Genomic DNA, 16,848 nt, shown 5'->3' with positions numbered 1-16,848 from the left:
AAATCTAAACTTTATAAAATGTGGATAGAGAAAACCGCAGTTCAAACAAGGCATTTTGGTTATGGCCTCATTGTTTGTGAGTGTATTGTATTCCCTTATTACAACTGATGTATAACACTTTGGGGATTTTGGGGGTGGGAAGAGGGCAGAGGGTAGTAGCTGAGATAAGAATTTCCTCAAAGAAAAAAAAATAGATATTTAGCAATGAGGGCAAGGGAATTTGCAGCTGGTAAACTGAAAAGTCCTGTAGAACAATGAAAAAAAACCCAACCCTAAAAATAAAACCTGAATAGAAAAAAATTAAAATGTTAGTGCAAGTAAAGTGTTGGGCCTTGTTCAGCAAATCTTTACTTTGGTTTAATGGGGCTTACGCTGACAAAGATTGAATAATACAAAGGTCAATCAGGCCCAGCATCTGACCACTGCTTACAAATCTTATTTCTCTTCTACATACAGTGTCTCAACTGTGTATTCAGGGCCTTCTCCAAAGCCCTTTGAAGTCTTTCCAATAGACTTCTAAAGGCTTTGAATCAGGCCCCTATTGTTCATCAACAGAAAAATATAATTTCACCGATCTGTGAAAGGATTATTTTCTCTCTCTACATGGTCTTTAAATAAAAGGTCCTGAAAGGATCTCAGGTCCCAAGGCACATAAGGATATTTAATAACAGGCATTTTGATAATACACATAGGTTTTAATTACCAATAGATGTAGGTGCAGGTATAAATAATTACATATAGAACTTTTTATTAAGAAGCAAATCTAGTCTCTTTAGTGTCTTATAAAATCTGTGGGCACAGAGGCCCTCACTATTACAGAGCCAATGTGATTCAGCTATGTTGGGGAGTAAGAAGGGGAAGGGAGTAGGAAGACAAGACAGTAGGCAGGGGGTCGGCATATCAGAATGTTGTGGCTATTTTCTCTGCAGAAGCTTCCTTCACCCCAGCACATAGAGTGGGTCTGATGATGGTACAGGACCAGTGGACCCTTACTTAAATGGATCAACTCATCTTTGCTCCTGCAGAGGTGTGGTGCATGAGCTTTAGAGGCTGCTATTGCCATGAGGAAGCAGTATTGCCCCTAAAGCAATCTTAGGGTACGTCCACGCTACCTGCCGGATCGGCGGGTAGTGATCGATCTACCGGGAATCGATTTATCGTGTCTCATCTAGACATGATAAATTGATCCCCGAACACAATCCTATCAACTCCAGAACTCCACCAGGGTGAGAGGCGGAAGTGGAGTCGACAGGGGAGCCGTGGCCATCGATCCCGCACCGTGAGGACGGGAGGTAAGTCGAAATAAGATAGGTCGACTTCAGCTATGCTATTCCCGCAGCTGAAGTTGCATATCTTACATCGACCCCCCTCCTCTTCCCTCCCAAGTGTAGACCAGCCCTTAGTTGCCACTCAAGGAAAGGGCTCTTTCCCATTCAGTCTACCTGGGACTCCCTAGTGGATATTTCAACTACTCAGTCTGCACTGTGGACAGGACTAGGTACCAAAACTAAGTACTGAACAACAGTGGATCAAATGAATGCCTGTCATATGTCCATTGAAATCATTGGAACTACCACAGATAAATTCAGTCCACTCTAATGAAAACAATAGGGGAAATAAAAAATAGTTTCTATGCAGTGCATTACAATAAGACTAAACAGTGATATGAGAATGAAAGCCAAATAAAACCAAGACAAATATCCCATAGCATATGTGAAATTATACATAGGAGGTAATGAATGAAGAACAAACCATGCTCTATGCCACTATCATCTGTTTCATAATACTTAGTTAAATTACATTAGAAACAATCAACACAGAGGATATGCAGGACCAGATTACAGGTATTTCAGAAATACCATGTGCCATTGAAAACATGTAGTGTGTTAACATCTAGTCTCATTACGAACATGTATGAACATCGCCACTAATGCAATCATAGGATTATAAATGATAGGTCTTTTCCTTCTCAGTTGGGTCATCTAGATTAACCCCCTGGCAATGCAGAATTGTTCCCAACATAATATGTTTGATATTGTACACAGGTTTGTTTGTTTCAACATAGGCTGTTAGGAAAGATCAGGGAGAGTATAAAACCACAATATATCTTTACAGTATTTTTCAAGTCTATATTTTGTATTATACTAACTTTCCCCTTTTTCTCTTTCATTGCATGGAAACATTCCCGCCCTTAGGCGAGACAGACTTTCTCATCCTTGTATCACAGGAGAAGTTGGGTGCAGCAGAACACCTCACAGCAACATTTGTGCTCTGTTTGGCTCTGGCTGCTGCTCATCAGCACACCATGGAGCATTCTCTCCCCATCAGCCCCTTCTCCAGGACATTCATCCATTGTTTATCAAGAAAACTGAGGGAGCTAAGCAGGGACTGGAACTTATGCTCCTGGGCTGTTATAAAGCACTGCAGAACGATTGAAGTGATGATGGATGGGGGTAAATTTCTGAAAATTTGTGCAGCAGTGCTGATTGCAGTTCCTTTCCCATCCCCCACAAAATGGCATGAGAGGGAGTGAGAAAAGATTGAAAGATGTGCCCATTCATCTGGACACGTACAGTAGAATGTTGTGACGTATGAGCATTGGTGAGGAGGAGATGCAGATCCAATTTAGAGATGATGTTCCAGGATGGCGGAGTTGTGGGGGAAAAGGCAAACCATGACCAGATCCTCTTTGGTTAACCAAAGCAGCAGCAAGCAGGAGGCAGCGAACAGGAGCTGCTCCAAAAGGATCCTTTCATGGCCTCTCCAGGAAGTGCATGCAGAAAATGTATCTGAAAAAGTGGAGAAAAGTTAAGCAAAGAGAAATGTACTGTGACAAAAAAAATACAATTTATAAAGACTCGAGTGGGTCACTTTTTAAAATTAAAATAATTTCAATATTTGAAAACTAATAACAGATGATATTTTTACGTTTTAAAATGTTTTTTTGAATTTCAAGATGTTAAATTTCATAAAAAATATACCAGTTTATTTTCCTCTCCACCAGTTCTTAAAAAAAAAAAAGACTCATATTTGGTTTATATTGCACCTTCTTAATAGCCAAAGTCAAATTTCACACAGAATTTTCTAATCACAACTGATAGTAAACCTAGGATGAAAGAAAAAAAATCAGAACTAAACAAGACAATTTATACTTCTTATAGACATATTCACAAGACAATTTTTCAGATTTTTAATGTTATTGAATTATATCTTTCTGGGTTATTCAGACAGCAAAAAGGCATGCTATACAGTTAAGAGAAGTACAATTACAAATAACATTTTTCAACTATGTGAAACTATTGATTAATGTTTTCTTAAGCAGAAGGAGTGCTACATATTTTTAAAAATAGGGTTAGATTGTGGCTTTGCCACAAGCTTTGAGTATGTGACTATGCATGTGTGTGCTTCCCAAGGAACAGTGCTTGGAAGGAGCTGTGGCAGATGGGTCTCTAAAATTTGCTGTCTTTTTTCTTCTTGCTCTAGGAGGGTGGATAGTAAATGTGGTATTGGTCTATACTAGCAATAAATCACGACACCCACATTCCAGCTGGCTAGATGGCTGGGGAGGATGGAACATAGGGTATGTCTGGACAGGAGCTGGGTAGGTGTGATTCCCTTTCTGTGATCTCCGTGACTTCCCACCTTATTTCTGATCAAGCTAGAATGCTAACAATAGACGTGTTGCCATGGTGGCATGAGAGGTGGGAGGGGCTAGCTGCCACTAGTGCAATCCAGTCTCAGATCCTAGGTATGTACTAGGGATGGCGGGACCCTCCCTCAGCTAACATCGCTGCAGCTACACTTCTATTTTTAGCACTAGTCCTAAGCATCAGCTCAGTTTCCTCATCATGTTCTCAGGAAAATCAAAAGTGTATGGCATCTGCTTACTTCTCTGCACCTTACCCAAAGGTATCATTTCCCTTATTTCCCTGAACAATCACACTCTGCAAGTCATTGTCTAGCCTCTGATTAATATTAAAAATCAGATTGGGAATGAAGAATCTAGAGGCATAGTCTAAGCACAGATGCAAACAATGTTTTTATCACTACTAGTGGCAGCACAAACAACGTATAGACTTTTCATCAATATGAAGACAGAAAGCATTAAGCCAAATGAAGAAATGAAAGCAACAGAAGCATAGTACAGTTCTTCATTGATGTCTGCTGACCAGTACATATGTATCTCAAAAATAAATGGAAATACATTCCAGACTCTGCCAGTACTGACTTGACAATCCACCAGAGAGTGTATGAAAAATCATGAATAACATTGTGTGACACACAAAAAATATGATGCCTGCTAGTGGATATCTGCCAATCAGCTGCTGGAAGCTAATGAAACCCCTCTACGAACAGCAAACACATTATATCAGGTTTAATTTGCTAAATATTTTCACATTTAAAAGCAAAATATTGAGCTTTTTTATGATCTTAAAATAGATATTGCAGCTGCAACATTTCTGCAGAACTGCTTGAGTCAGAATGAATGCTTCAGAAACAGCATTCATGAACATCCAATGAGATTCTGAATAGCTGTTCTACTCATTCATGTTACTACCCCATATTTTTGCTGTTTGCTAACATGCACACTAACATGTTTTTGTTCACACAAGTGTTTGCCAGTCTTTGTTCTCCCGTTTTAAAAGTTTGTCATCAAATCAGGGAGCAGAAAGAATACCAGGCGATTTAGGGGACCGGTCACATGCTACAAATAATGTATATTGCATAGACCAAGAGACTCAAACAGCGAATCCTATGGCTTTAATACCAGTGAGACCCAACTTAACCATTCACAGACATTTCCATCCAAAGGTTTTGAACCAATACTCCTCTGAGCACAAGGACAACTCTTCCTAAGTACATCAGGGAGCACTAGATATACCTCAAAGGAAGTAGGACTGACCAGGAAGCCCTGGCAACATTCCCACACAAATCAACTAGTTGGCTAGGCACACGTGGGAAGTATGCTGCATCCCTTGAAAAAGGGAATTAGTGGGCACCCTCCCCAGTGAGCTGAGGAACTCTATGAATTCTGCCTCTGAAATAATTCTTTCTGGAGTTATTCCAGAGTGGAGCAGCTCTGCACCAATCACAGTGTGAGCTCATAGACTTGGGCTTTAATGCCAGAAAGCACCATTATTATCATCTAATCTGACCTCCTGCACATTGCAGTCCTGTAATAGACCCATAAGCTGTGGCTGAGTTACTGAAATCATGATTTAAAGACTTCATGTTACAGAGAATCCACCATTTACAGTTGTTTAAACATTCCAATGACCTGTGTTCCATGCTGCAGAGAAAGGGAAAAACCCTAGGGTCTCTGCCAATCTGACCTGGGGGAAAATTCCTTCCTGACTCCAAATATGGTGATCAGCTGGACCCTGAGCATTTTGACAATACCCACCAGCCATACACCAGGAAAAGAACTCTCTGTAGTAATTCAGAGCCCTCCCCATCTAGTGTCCCATCACTAGATATTTGCTGGAGATATTTGCTGCTAGCAGTCGCAGATTGGCTACATGCTATTGTAGATACAGTAACTCCTCACATAAAGTTGTCCCAGTTAATGGTGTTTTGTTGTTACATTGCTGAGCAATTAAGGAACATGCTCATTTCAAGTTGTGCAATGCTCCACTATTACATTGTTTGGCTGCCTGCTTTCTCCACAGCTGGCAGCCTCCCTACGGATCAGCACCTTCTCCCTTCTCCCCCTGCCTTCCCCCACCCACACACACTGTCAGAAAGACTTTGCCCCTGAATGTAGGAGCAATCTCTCACATTTACATAAAGTACAGGAGCAGCCCCAGTGAGTCAGGAGAGATGGCCATTACAGTGTCTTTACATGCCAGCATTCCTGTTGATTTCCTTTCCAATTCTGAATATGATCCCATTCAAAAAGTTTTATTAAAAATACTACTGGTCTCTCTCTCTCTCTCTCAAAAAGTCATGCTGTTTCAATAGGGTAGATTCATCAACAGGCTTAGAGTTTCCTTATTTTAACTTTTAAACAAATAAGTTGTATTGATATTTTTATAAATTCAGAAGTCCACAAAGATCAACTAGCTAATGACTGACTTTGTTTTGTACGTTTCATACTTACAGAAACCTATACACTGTAAGTATAATTTGTTATTATCAACTTATTTCCCAGTTTCCACTGAATAGCAGAAGCATTTTTGACAACTGGTTAATTTAAATCAGCTCCTAGCAGCTCAAGGATAAAGGAGGTATGTTGCCTCCTTGCTGTGGTCCCTAGACCAGCTTCAGAAACAGTGCAGGGATGAATCACTTGTAATATCTTGGAGACGTTCCATCCAGATTCCTGACCTGGGCTCTGGAACAAACACAGAACATAACATAAGAACATAAGAACGGCCGTAATGGGTCAGACCAATGGTCCATCTAGCCCAGTATCTGTCTACCGACAGTGGCCAATGCCAGGTGCCCCAGAGGGAGTGAACCTAACAGGCAATGATCAAGTGATCTCTCTCCTGCCATCCATCTCCATCCTCTGATGAACAGAGGCTAGGGACACCATTCCTTACCCATCCTGGCTAGTAGCCATGTATGGACTTAACCACCATGAATTTATCCAGTTCTCTTTTAAACACTGTAATAGTCCTAGCCTTCACAACCTCCTCAGGTAAGGAATTCCACAAGTTGACTGTGTGCTGCATGAAGAAGAACTTCCTTTTATTTGTTTTAAACCTGCTGCCTATTAATTTCATTTGGTGACCCCTAGTTCTTGTATTATGGGAATAAGTAAATAACTTTTCCTTATCCACTTTCTCCACATCACTCAAGAGGAGATTGCCACCAGCGAATCTTACCCAGGTTTTTACAATAAGCCATCACAAGCAAGGACAAACCTGTGGGAGTTTACTGAGTGCTGGCTAGATACCCATGCAGTGCACACATTTGTAAAGTTGTGGTAATGTCTGTATTTTGAACATATCAAGCATCAGCATTTTGAGTTAAGGAGCTCTCTGAAATTTGGAACACAACAGGCCTGCACTGCCTTTTGAAGAATAAGACTTCCTCAGATTCATTTCTGAGTGCCAGCCCATAAAAAACAACAACAACAACAACAAAAACCCTTTTCTTGCCTGTATTTCCTCTTGCACTTGTACCCACTGGCAGTAATAGATGCAACCGATGACTCACACCTACCAACTGATCTATAAATTCTGTTAACACATCATAGGGTTACATACACGCGCACATACAGAGGATGTTAAATAAAGGTCTGACAAGGTGGCAAACACATAGCTCTTACTGGCTGTTGCTATCATACTATCAATTGTAGCAGCCATCTATGAAGATGCTGATTAAGTGTTTCAGCAAGAGAATAAATTTTTAGAAGCATCTACTTTTTAATAAGCTTCTACTGGGATGTTTCTTTCTTTGAGTCCTACCAAGGAGCAACAGTTTGGCCTAGTTCAGTTGGAGTACTATAAATTTTCACCTAATGGATTTGCACAAGTGTTAGGGAATCTATGTTTAACATTTCTGATGGCACTCACTGCTCTTTCTCCAGGTAAGAGAAAAATAAATTATTCTGCAATCAAAATCAATACAACTAATAAAAGCTATCCTCAAAATAGTACATATAAAAAGAAAAGAACTACTGTATTTAAAAGTAAATACAATTGTAGATTTAGCTAAACAAACATGTCTTCTCCTCTTTGCCCTCTTCACATAATGATAGCAGCTTGTCTAATATAGAGGGACTGGTAATGGGAGATGAAGCTTTTCATTTTTGGTCACTCCTTTCAATCTGGCCCAGGCTGTTTGGGACAGAAAGTGGCTAACATCTTGTCTCTGTTTGGTGGGTCATGTGCTCAAGTGTTGGTAACTTCATGACAGTTTCTAGTACTCAGGTGTCTATGCTATTAGTGGCAGCCTAAAGCAGCCCCAAAGCAGCAAAGGACTGAATGGAATGCAGACTGGAATACTCTCTCATCCCTTGGTCATTACAGAACAATGTTGAAGCACTGTGGGCTTGACCCAAAGCCCATTGAAGTCAATGGAAAGACTTTAAATCAGAGATCTTTTGGCAGGGCAGCAGAATAGCTTGTACTCTTGCTGCCTGTGCTGTATCTCCACTGTGGATAAACAGAGCTTTAGCTTTTAGGATGGTCAACGCAGCATCATTCATGACCAATAAATTCACTTAAGAAAGGGTAATTGTACTACACATTCCTCTTGCTCCACATATTGCCACCGTCTGCATCCAACATCTTTCACTGAGTTGCAGGCAGTGATTTCACTAAATGTATTACAATTCTTCTGTAACTGTTTCAAAGCAGTATAGTATTTATAATAAAACCAACACCCTTATTGCTGGCAGACTGCCCTCTAAATACAACTGCCTTGTTCATACAATTTTGGTGGAATACTATTGATTTGTATAAAGGGGAGATGACCAGAAGGGAGGAACATCTTCTCTTACTACTTCCATGGAGTAATTATAGAAGAGTTACTGAAATCTTCCAGACAATTTCAGGTTGCAAAGAAAAAAAAACATGCCTAAGAGATGGGCACAGAGTTGAAGGTAGGGCAGCAGGGTGTGAAAAGCAGCTCAGTCCTATCAGAAAGTTACTTAACTAAAGGTCCCAGTGAGTTATAACCTAAAGACAGTTTCACTTGAATTAATACAATATATATGAGTTGTTACATGTCAAATATGTTCAAAAATAGACTGATATTGATTTTCTGTGCAGATTTTTACTGCTTGTGAAAGGTGCCAAACTGAAAGCCTAATTTAATGACATTTTCTGGTTATTCTCAGAACAATTATAACACAGGTTCATTATTTGCCCAAAATGCTCCATCAATTTTGCAACTCCACACACTCAGTTCCATGACTGTTAACAATGCAGGAGCCCTAGGATAGGTAGTATTAGAAGATCTACATTCCCATTGCAGGTTTTATTGACAAAATATTTAAACCAGGGATTGGCAACCTTTGGCCCGTGGCCCGCCAGGGTAAGCCGGGCCGGATTGTTTACCTGCTACGTCCGCCAGTTTGGCGGATCACAGCTCCACTGGCCACGGTTCGGTGCTCCAGGCCAATGGGGGTGGCGGGAAGCAGCACGGGCCAAGACATGTGCTGGCCGCCACTTCCTGCCACCCCCATTGGCCTGGAGCGCCGAACAGCGGCCAGTGGGAGCTGTGATCCACTGAACCTGCAGACACAGCAGGTAAACAAACCAGCCCAGCCCGCCAGTGTGCTTACCCTGGTGGGCCACGGGCCAAAGGTTGCCAATCCCTGGTTTAAACATTTTGTCAATAAAAGCTGCAATAGGAATGTAGAGCTTCTAATACTACCAGCAGCTGCTAGCTTATATATACTAGGGCTTTGAACTGTGCTAACACCAGCAGAGCAACCTTGGGACATATTGCAAAATATTATAAGAAACACTGAATAAAAGATGGTCCCTATCCAGAATAATGTAGGGTCTAATTAAAACACAAGCACAAATGGGTATAAACCAACCAGAAGGAACAGGGGAGGGTGGACAAGGGAAGCAGTAACAAGAACATGCATTTACATATCCCAGATATGTGCACAGCTATATTTTTTTTAAGTCAGTGGAGAGGTCTGAACTAGCAGATTCCAATGCAGGATCAGAGTCTTAGGCCCTTCCCTAAAGCCCACAGAGAGGAAATGGTGTAAAGAGTATTACACAGCTCTGAGTTCAATGAAATAAACTGATCCTGCCTCCAGAGGATGATTTTTTAGATTTTCATCCACATTAAAATTACATGATAGTCTGCAGTGAGAAATGGGCAGGAGTGAGGAGTATCAGATAGCATATACTGGAAAATGAATGGGGAAATCAACTTATATAGAATTTTATAAACGTTGTATAAGTGCAAATGTAAGGACCTATATATAAATAGCAGCCATATATCCTTTAAAACTAGTCTTTGATCATTTAAAACATTTATAAATAAAATCCCACCCATGGCTTTACAGACGCTCCATGACTTATGCAAGTGTTCCGTTCTGGAACGCCTTGTGTAACTCGAATTTTGCGTAAGTCAGAAACATATCTCCAACCATTACGCAAAAACAAAACAAACAACAAAGAAAAAACCCTCCTATTTCTAGCTTACGGACCTTTTTCCGTAAGCTTGGATTTGTGTACGTCAGGTTTACGTAACTCAGGGAATGTCTGTACACTGTATGCCATCAGGAGTAGCTTATTGTATAATATATTGCATGGAGTAGGTAGCACTGCATACTGTAACCCAAATGTTAGAATCTTCCTTTGAAAAATAGAACGTCTGTTAATTATTGAAATTCAACTGAGAATCTTAATGTTCGGTGAAATGGAAATCAATGGATTTTCTGTGGGTTTGGGGGGAGGGTGTTATTCATCTGAAAAATGATTATCTGTGTGATGTTTCTAATAAGTAAAATATCACATCACTTTGCCTGAGCAGCCCGTTACAATTAAAATCAGCGTTCACTGAACATATGATGTCACAGAAATACATAAATGGCTCAAGTCACTGATATTAAGTTTGAGTCTTTTTTTTTTAACACAAAGCCAGTGAAGCTAGAGCGATTGTTTTTTTTTAAAGAAACATGAACTTGACATTCTACTTGATGGAAATCATGTAATAGACCATCTATTCCTAATATAGTCATAACTCACCAGCTGTGAAGCCACTAATGATTATCAAGTTACCATTACCTCATCCTGTATGTTGACAGGTAAAACCATTATGTGGTATTTTTAATATATAGTGTGCACCTTATCAAGTTGGATAAGAATAATTTTCTTTAATATTTAATGCCCAGGCTTAATATGACTGTCTTAGTACCTGTTCAGTTGGTGAGTATAGTAACAGTTTTACTGAGCTATAAAACATTCTGAAAGCTCCCTTGCTTTTTCTGAGGTACTGAGCAAACAAAGCAAAGAATAATCATGAATAATGCAAGTGAAGAGAAGTGAGTGTGTGTGTGTTTAAGACATTCAACACTCCTCATCCAGCAGTGCTGCAAGTCAGGATGTATCTGAGAAATTAGGGTCTGACCCAACCAACACTTGCCGAGGATAGCAGGTATGCTCATTGACTTTGGTTGGACCACATGTAGGCCAGATTTTCGTTGGCTCTTTTGAAGGGCTCAGAGCAGAGGAGGAAGCGCACAAGCAGCTTTCAGCCCCCTCCCTTCTGTGCTTGCTGGGCCAGGGGTAGACACAACTGCACTCCTTGTGCTTGCAGAAATACACTGACTGCCCTTTTTGCATCCCTCTGGAGAGGCGGGACTATGCCTCTTGGCCCCAGTGTGAGCCATTGTGTCATTTCCACAATCTACCTCTCCTCACTCTCCAAAAATGATGGGCCAGATTGTGGTATTGAGCCATGGGCTCACTTTAGAGCCCCGTCACCTGGGTCACTTCCTACCAGAGTCTGTGCTGGTGTTTCCCATGTGGTGTCGGGTTCTCTGTGTTCAGTGGGGCGGGTCGTCTCCGGGGGCTCCTCCAGTCGCCAGGATGCAGGCAGGCCGCAAAAGGCTTCGATTCCCAGTGCAGTCAATGGCTGTGGCTGGCCCTTTGCAGGAGCTTCCCCTGCAGCCTCCCACCCAGAATGAGCTGGGCTCCCTCCCTTTATACTGCTATAGCACTTGGAGCATGCCCAGTCTCGCCAGGGAGGCGGGATTTCCGCTGTCCGTAATATGGGCTTAACCCTGTCCGGACTAGTGTGGGGTAAGCAAACCCTGTCACACACCCCATAGAAAGCTCAGCGAGGGATTGTGCCACAATTGCTCTACAAGCTACCTGGCACATGAGGCACTGTACACACTGCATGACCCCAGCTGGTGGTGTCCCTTGCTCCCCTTTCTACAGTTGGCTAACTCCATAGGCCAGGACAGAGGAGGATCACCCATGGGCCACTTCCTCATTGCTACCTTTGTCACAGTTTACACACCTGGGGGTGAGCATTCACTGTGCTCCTGATGGTGACTGTCCTAGCCCTTGCGCAGAGTGGACGAAAGGTTCCATGTGCCCTTCCACACCAGTAACGTCCACAAGAGCCAGTGGCAATCTGGCCCAAAGCTTTTACAGGCTTTGGGGGAAAATTGTGCCTTTCTCTGTTTCATTTCTCTCCCTCCTCATTCTGCCATCCAGACTCCCAAATGAATAGTAACTTACCCCACCAGTAGTACCACTGAACTCAAAGCAACTACTGGCATAAGAAACTTCTCAGCAGAAGGGTAATGGAGTCAGACCCAAACATAGTAGCTGGTTTTCAACATAATTAATCTTTTAAAAGAAGAAAGGTTGGCAAAGCTATGAAGCAGATGTGGAAATCCATAAAACATAAAAAAGGAGTTGAAACCTATGCTGGAATAGTCAGCATAGAACCATGACTCTCTTGAGTCTGGTTTCGTCAACCAAAGATAGGACACTAGGAACAAATCCTATATTTCCAAGATTTTGGCCTGAACTTAGCATCCTTACTCAAATTGATTTAAAGGGTATGGCCTGAAGGGTGTTAAAATATGCCTTAAGTTTGCTGAGTAATATGAGTTTGGGGGCCCTTTGTTTTTTAAGCAACAGAAAACTACAGGGTGGTTCAAATTGCCAATATCCGTGTTTCCTGTGGATTTCCAAAATGGGGAACATGAGACAAATGTATGTTTAACTGGTTTTGAAACGGCTACATGAGGGATGGATGGTGGATCTTGTATCTCAGCATTCTCTCTATTGGTGCAATTGTCATTTTCTCCTAAATTACTAAGACATCAGGACTGAATGGAGATCTTTCAAATAAAGAGATTTATGGAGTCTTCTTAGAACAATAAAATGGCCTAGAGGCCACCAGACAATAACTACTAATTTTAATTAAATTCATTAAAGCTAGAATGGAAGCATTAAATAGAGTACAAATTTGGGACCCATTTTCAAGTAACTGTATCTGGCTACATGCTATCACCATTTTGAAACTTTTAGTAATTTGCAAGCTGCTAAATTTTTTACTTTTCCTTTTTGTGCTCTCTATAAATTTCATTATTTTTTCTTGGGTTCCACATTCATTAAACATAAGCACATTAAAAAAAAGACAGTCTCGTCAGGCTTCCCTGCCCTTCGCACTCTATCAACAAGAGCAATGGTGATCTGCTACTGGGATTTCCCACCATTACAAATGAAATAAAAGTGATTGTGACAGCTTCCACACTAATGCATTTAGCCCAAGCTGCCCTTGTGAACAATTGTTACATTTTTAGGTTAAGTTTAAGAGCTTTCAAGGTTTGTAATGCCCTGGCAGCTGCATTTTGTTGAAATGGAATGTGTCTATGTTCCTTTGACTCACCAGCTTTCTACTCAGTGCTATCACTTTAGAATACTTTCCCGGCACATGGGGCAACAATAGAGATGTGTTTGCCCAAATGTATGTGCTGTGGACACAGAAGTTGGTCCAATAAAATATATTTCCTCATCCACCTTGTCTCTCCCGTATTCTGGGACCAACATTGCTATAACACCACTGCAAACAACATTAACATAAAATACAGTTTCAGAGTCTACATTTCAAAGGGAGAGCGGTGCAGGCCACACTAAGCATGGTCTATGCATTTAGCTTATTATAGCACTTATTTGTATTGTAGTAGTGCCTAGAGACACCAAATAAGCATCAGGGCTCCATTGTAATAGGTGCTATAGCAGCCAAGTAGCATGATTTAAAAAAACAAATAAAGAAACAAAAAGATTTCATAAAATACCATAAGTTAATCTAAATGACTGTACTGTCATTTACATTGAATGGTGTTGCTGTATGTGTTGTAGAGAATACAGCATGAGTCACTTAAAATGGAAAAGATATTAATGCAATATTCATACATGTGGAAAATGAAACACTAATTGTTCCCAAAGGCTTTTTATTTCATGAGAATTAATTTACAGAGTAACAGTAAATTAGTTCAGTTAATTTATATTGAACATGTCACTTAAACACATTTGACTAATTCTATGCCCCATTAAAAAGTACCCTTTAAAGATATGGTCATTAGTTTAAGAGTTATGGTAATAAAGCCATCCACACTGATTTTCTGGTGGGATGGGGTGGGGAGAGGGTTGTGGGGTTTTGGGGATATTTTTGCCCCTTCTTTGCACTGTAGAACAATACAGAGATTGATGAATAGACAGTTTAGAGTAGCAAAAGTCAAATAGACTAAGTTAATAAGATTAGATCAATTGCACTAGTAGGTGATTTGTTAACTTCATTTAGCAGCAATAAATTGCAAAAGGACAAAACCATATTAAGTCATTTGCAGGGAGCCCATTATAGTTTATGTATAATAAAATATTTCTGAAAAATGACCTGCCAGATTTTTACAAATTATATAAGGTGATGCCAGCTGTAACAAATTGCAGTGTGTACTTTTTGATGTTTTATTTATTAAAAAGAGGAGAAATCCACCGTACATGGGTTCTGATAAGAGGATATCATATCCTGGCTTTTTTCATTGAATTGGTGTTACATATATTACAATAGGAACATCATTATCTGTGTGTCCCAGGATGCCTTTCTAAGCTGACACAGATGCCTTCTTTATTATACCATTATACCTGATCAAACAGCACATTTTAGCAGCTATATTTTTCCCTTGGTTTAAAATCATGCCCCATATAAAATATTAGCTTCATTCTTCTATATATGGCGAACATAAAGTAAGTGATAAATGCTGTTATGTTTGAAGAAGAAAACATAGTTGACATTGTATAATTATTTATACACTGTAAGTCCTAATACTTCAAAATACTCAGCACTCTTACCTCACATCCATAGCTATCAGTGGGTGATGGACATCCAGAAGTCCAAAATGTAGGCTTAGTGCAGGTTAACATGTAAACTTTGGATGCTTAGCTGATGCTTATGTTAGAACTTATATGGCCAATTTTATTTTCTCTCTCATATGTATATATAAACTTCTACTTTTATGGGAAAGCAACAACAACTTGAGAGAGAATCACTCCTAGAGTGGTGCAGCCCACACTAAGCATAGTTCATGCATTTTGTTTATTATACCACTTATTTGTATTGTAGTAGTACCTAGAGACCCCAAAGAAGCACCAGGGCTCCCTGGTGATAGGTGCTGTACAAATATATAGTAAGAGACAGTCCCTGGCCTAAAGAGCTCACCATTCTAGACCCTAATCCTGCAATATGGTCCATATCTCATGGCAGGATCAGGGCCTTAGTTTAAGACAAGGCAAGTGAAACAAACAATTGGGAGGCCAGGGAGGGAGTATGAGATAGTGATAAGAATATAGTTTTGTGTACATTAGTAATGTGCACAATTTAAAGATTTTGAATGTTTTGTGTAATCATGATTAGTAACAGGAATATCAGCCCTCATCTTACTTAGCAATTACTAAGGTGATAACATTAGGGGCCGGTCCTGTGTCCTGGAGTGGGCTACTGATGATTATTATAACCACAAGTAATAAACCTATTTTTATCAGTTTTAGACTAGAGATAAACAAAATGAAACTGTAAACAATAAATTGAAATAATAAATATTAGCGAGCAAACACAAAATAAAAGTAGAAAAAGTGATAGAAAAGAAGGGAGGAAGATAGCAATTTTACTGTTTGATCGTGCAGTCCTTATGTCAATATTGTAATTGATTGTATACATTCCTTAAAAGGGACTGTGACACTCTGGACTCCATGTTCACCACTTTGATGTGATTATCATATATTTTGTACAAAGTATGACTTGTCAGGTATCATTTGAAAACTCATGATCTGCTGACTATTATTATCCCCTGGAAACATGTATAACAACATGGCATGTGAAATTATGAGACTTTGCTGTATGATTTTGCTGAAATATGTTGTAATTCTCGATAACACCCATAAACCAATTCCTCAGAGAGAAAGACACACTGACATGCCAGCAAAGTGCTAAAGAGATTCACCAGCAGGGGAATTGTAAACAGGAAATTTACAATTCATCTGAAAGACCATTTACAGCTCAAGTATGCAATGGCACTGTCTGCCCACCTGACCCAGGAAGGATTTTTCCAGCAAAAAAGGGCTGGATTATAAGAAGGGGAGAAAAAATGCCTCTATCTACCTTTCCTCTCCACCTTACATGAAGAACGCTGAACTAAGGGGAGTGGTCCCAGGCTGAAGGGAAATCCAGCCTGTGAACTCAGTACTATAAACTGACAACCGTGAACTGAGAAATGCTTGCAGCATCTGGTGTATTGAGAATAATGTTTAGCTTCAAATCTTATTTAGATTCGTAAAGCTTGGGAATTAGCTGGCGGTTTTATTTTTTTATTTCTTTTGTAACCAATTCTGACGTTTATGTCTTACCACTTATAAAATCCATCTTTCTTTAGTTAATACATTTGTTTTATTGTTTTATCTAAACCAATGTGTTTGATTGAAGTGTCTCGGAAACCTCCACTCTAGACAAAAAGGCTGGTGCATATTCATTACCCAATGTTATAATGATGAACTAATGAGCTTGTACCACCCAGTGGGCTTCTGAACAGTACAAGATGCACATTTCTGGAGTGCATAGCTGGGACTCAGGTATATGCAGGTGTCTCCCTGTATCAATTCCTGGATAGCTGGGCACAGCATTCATGTACTCAGCTGGGAGTGACTTTGCATGCTGGTGCCTGTGAGTGAGCAGAGCCTGGAGAGTTTGCTGTTCACTAGCAGAGCAGCGTAAAAGGCATCCCAAGATGAAGAGCTAAGGGGACATAGCACTTCAGTAGTTCAGTTTTCACCCTGGAGAATGTCACAGAGACCTAAGCTTTCATGACATGTTTCTTTGATATATTGCACACTTCAAGCTAGTCATTCATTA

Source organism: Mauremys reevesii, linkage group 2 (assembly GCF_016161935.1).
Source record: "Mauremys reevesii isolate NIE-2019 linkage group 2, ASM1616193v1, whole genome shotgun sequence".
NCBI lineage: Eukaryota > Metazoa > Chordata > Testudines > Geoemydidae > Mauremys > Mauremys reevesii.
Note: the sequence above shows the minus strand (reverse complement) of the source record.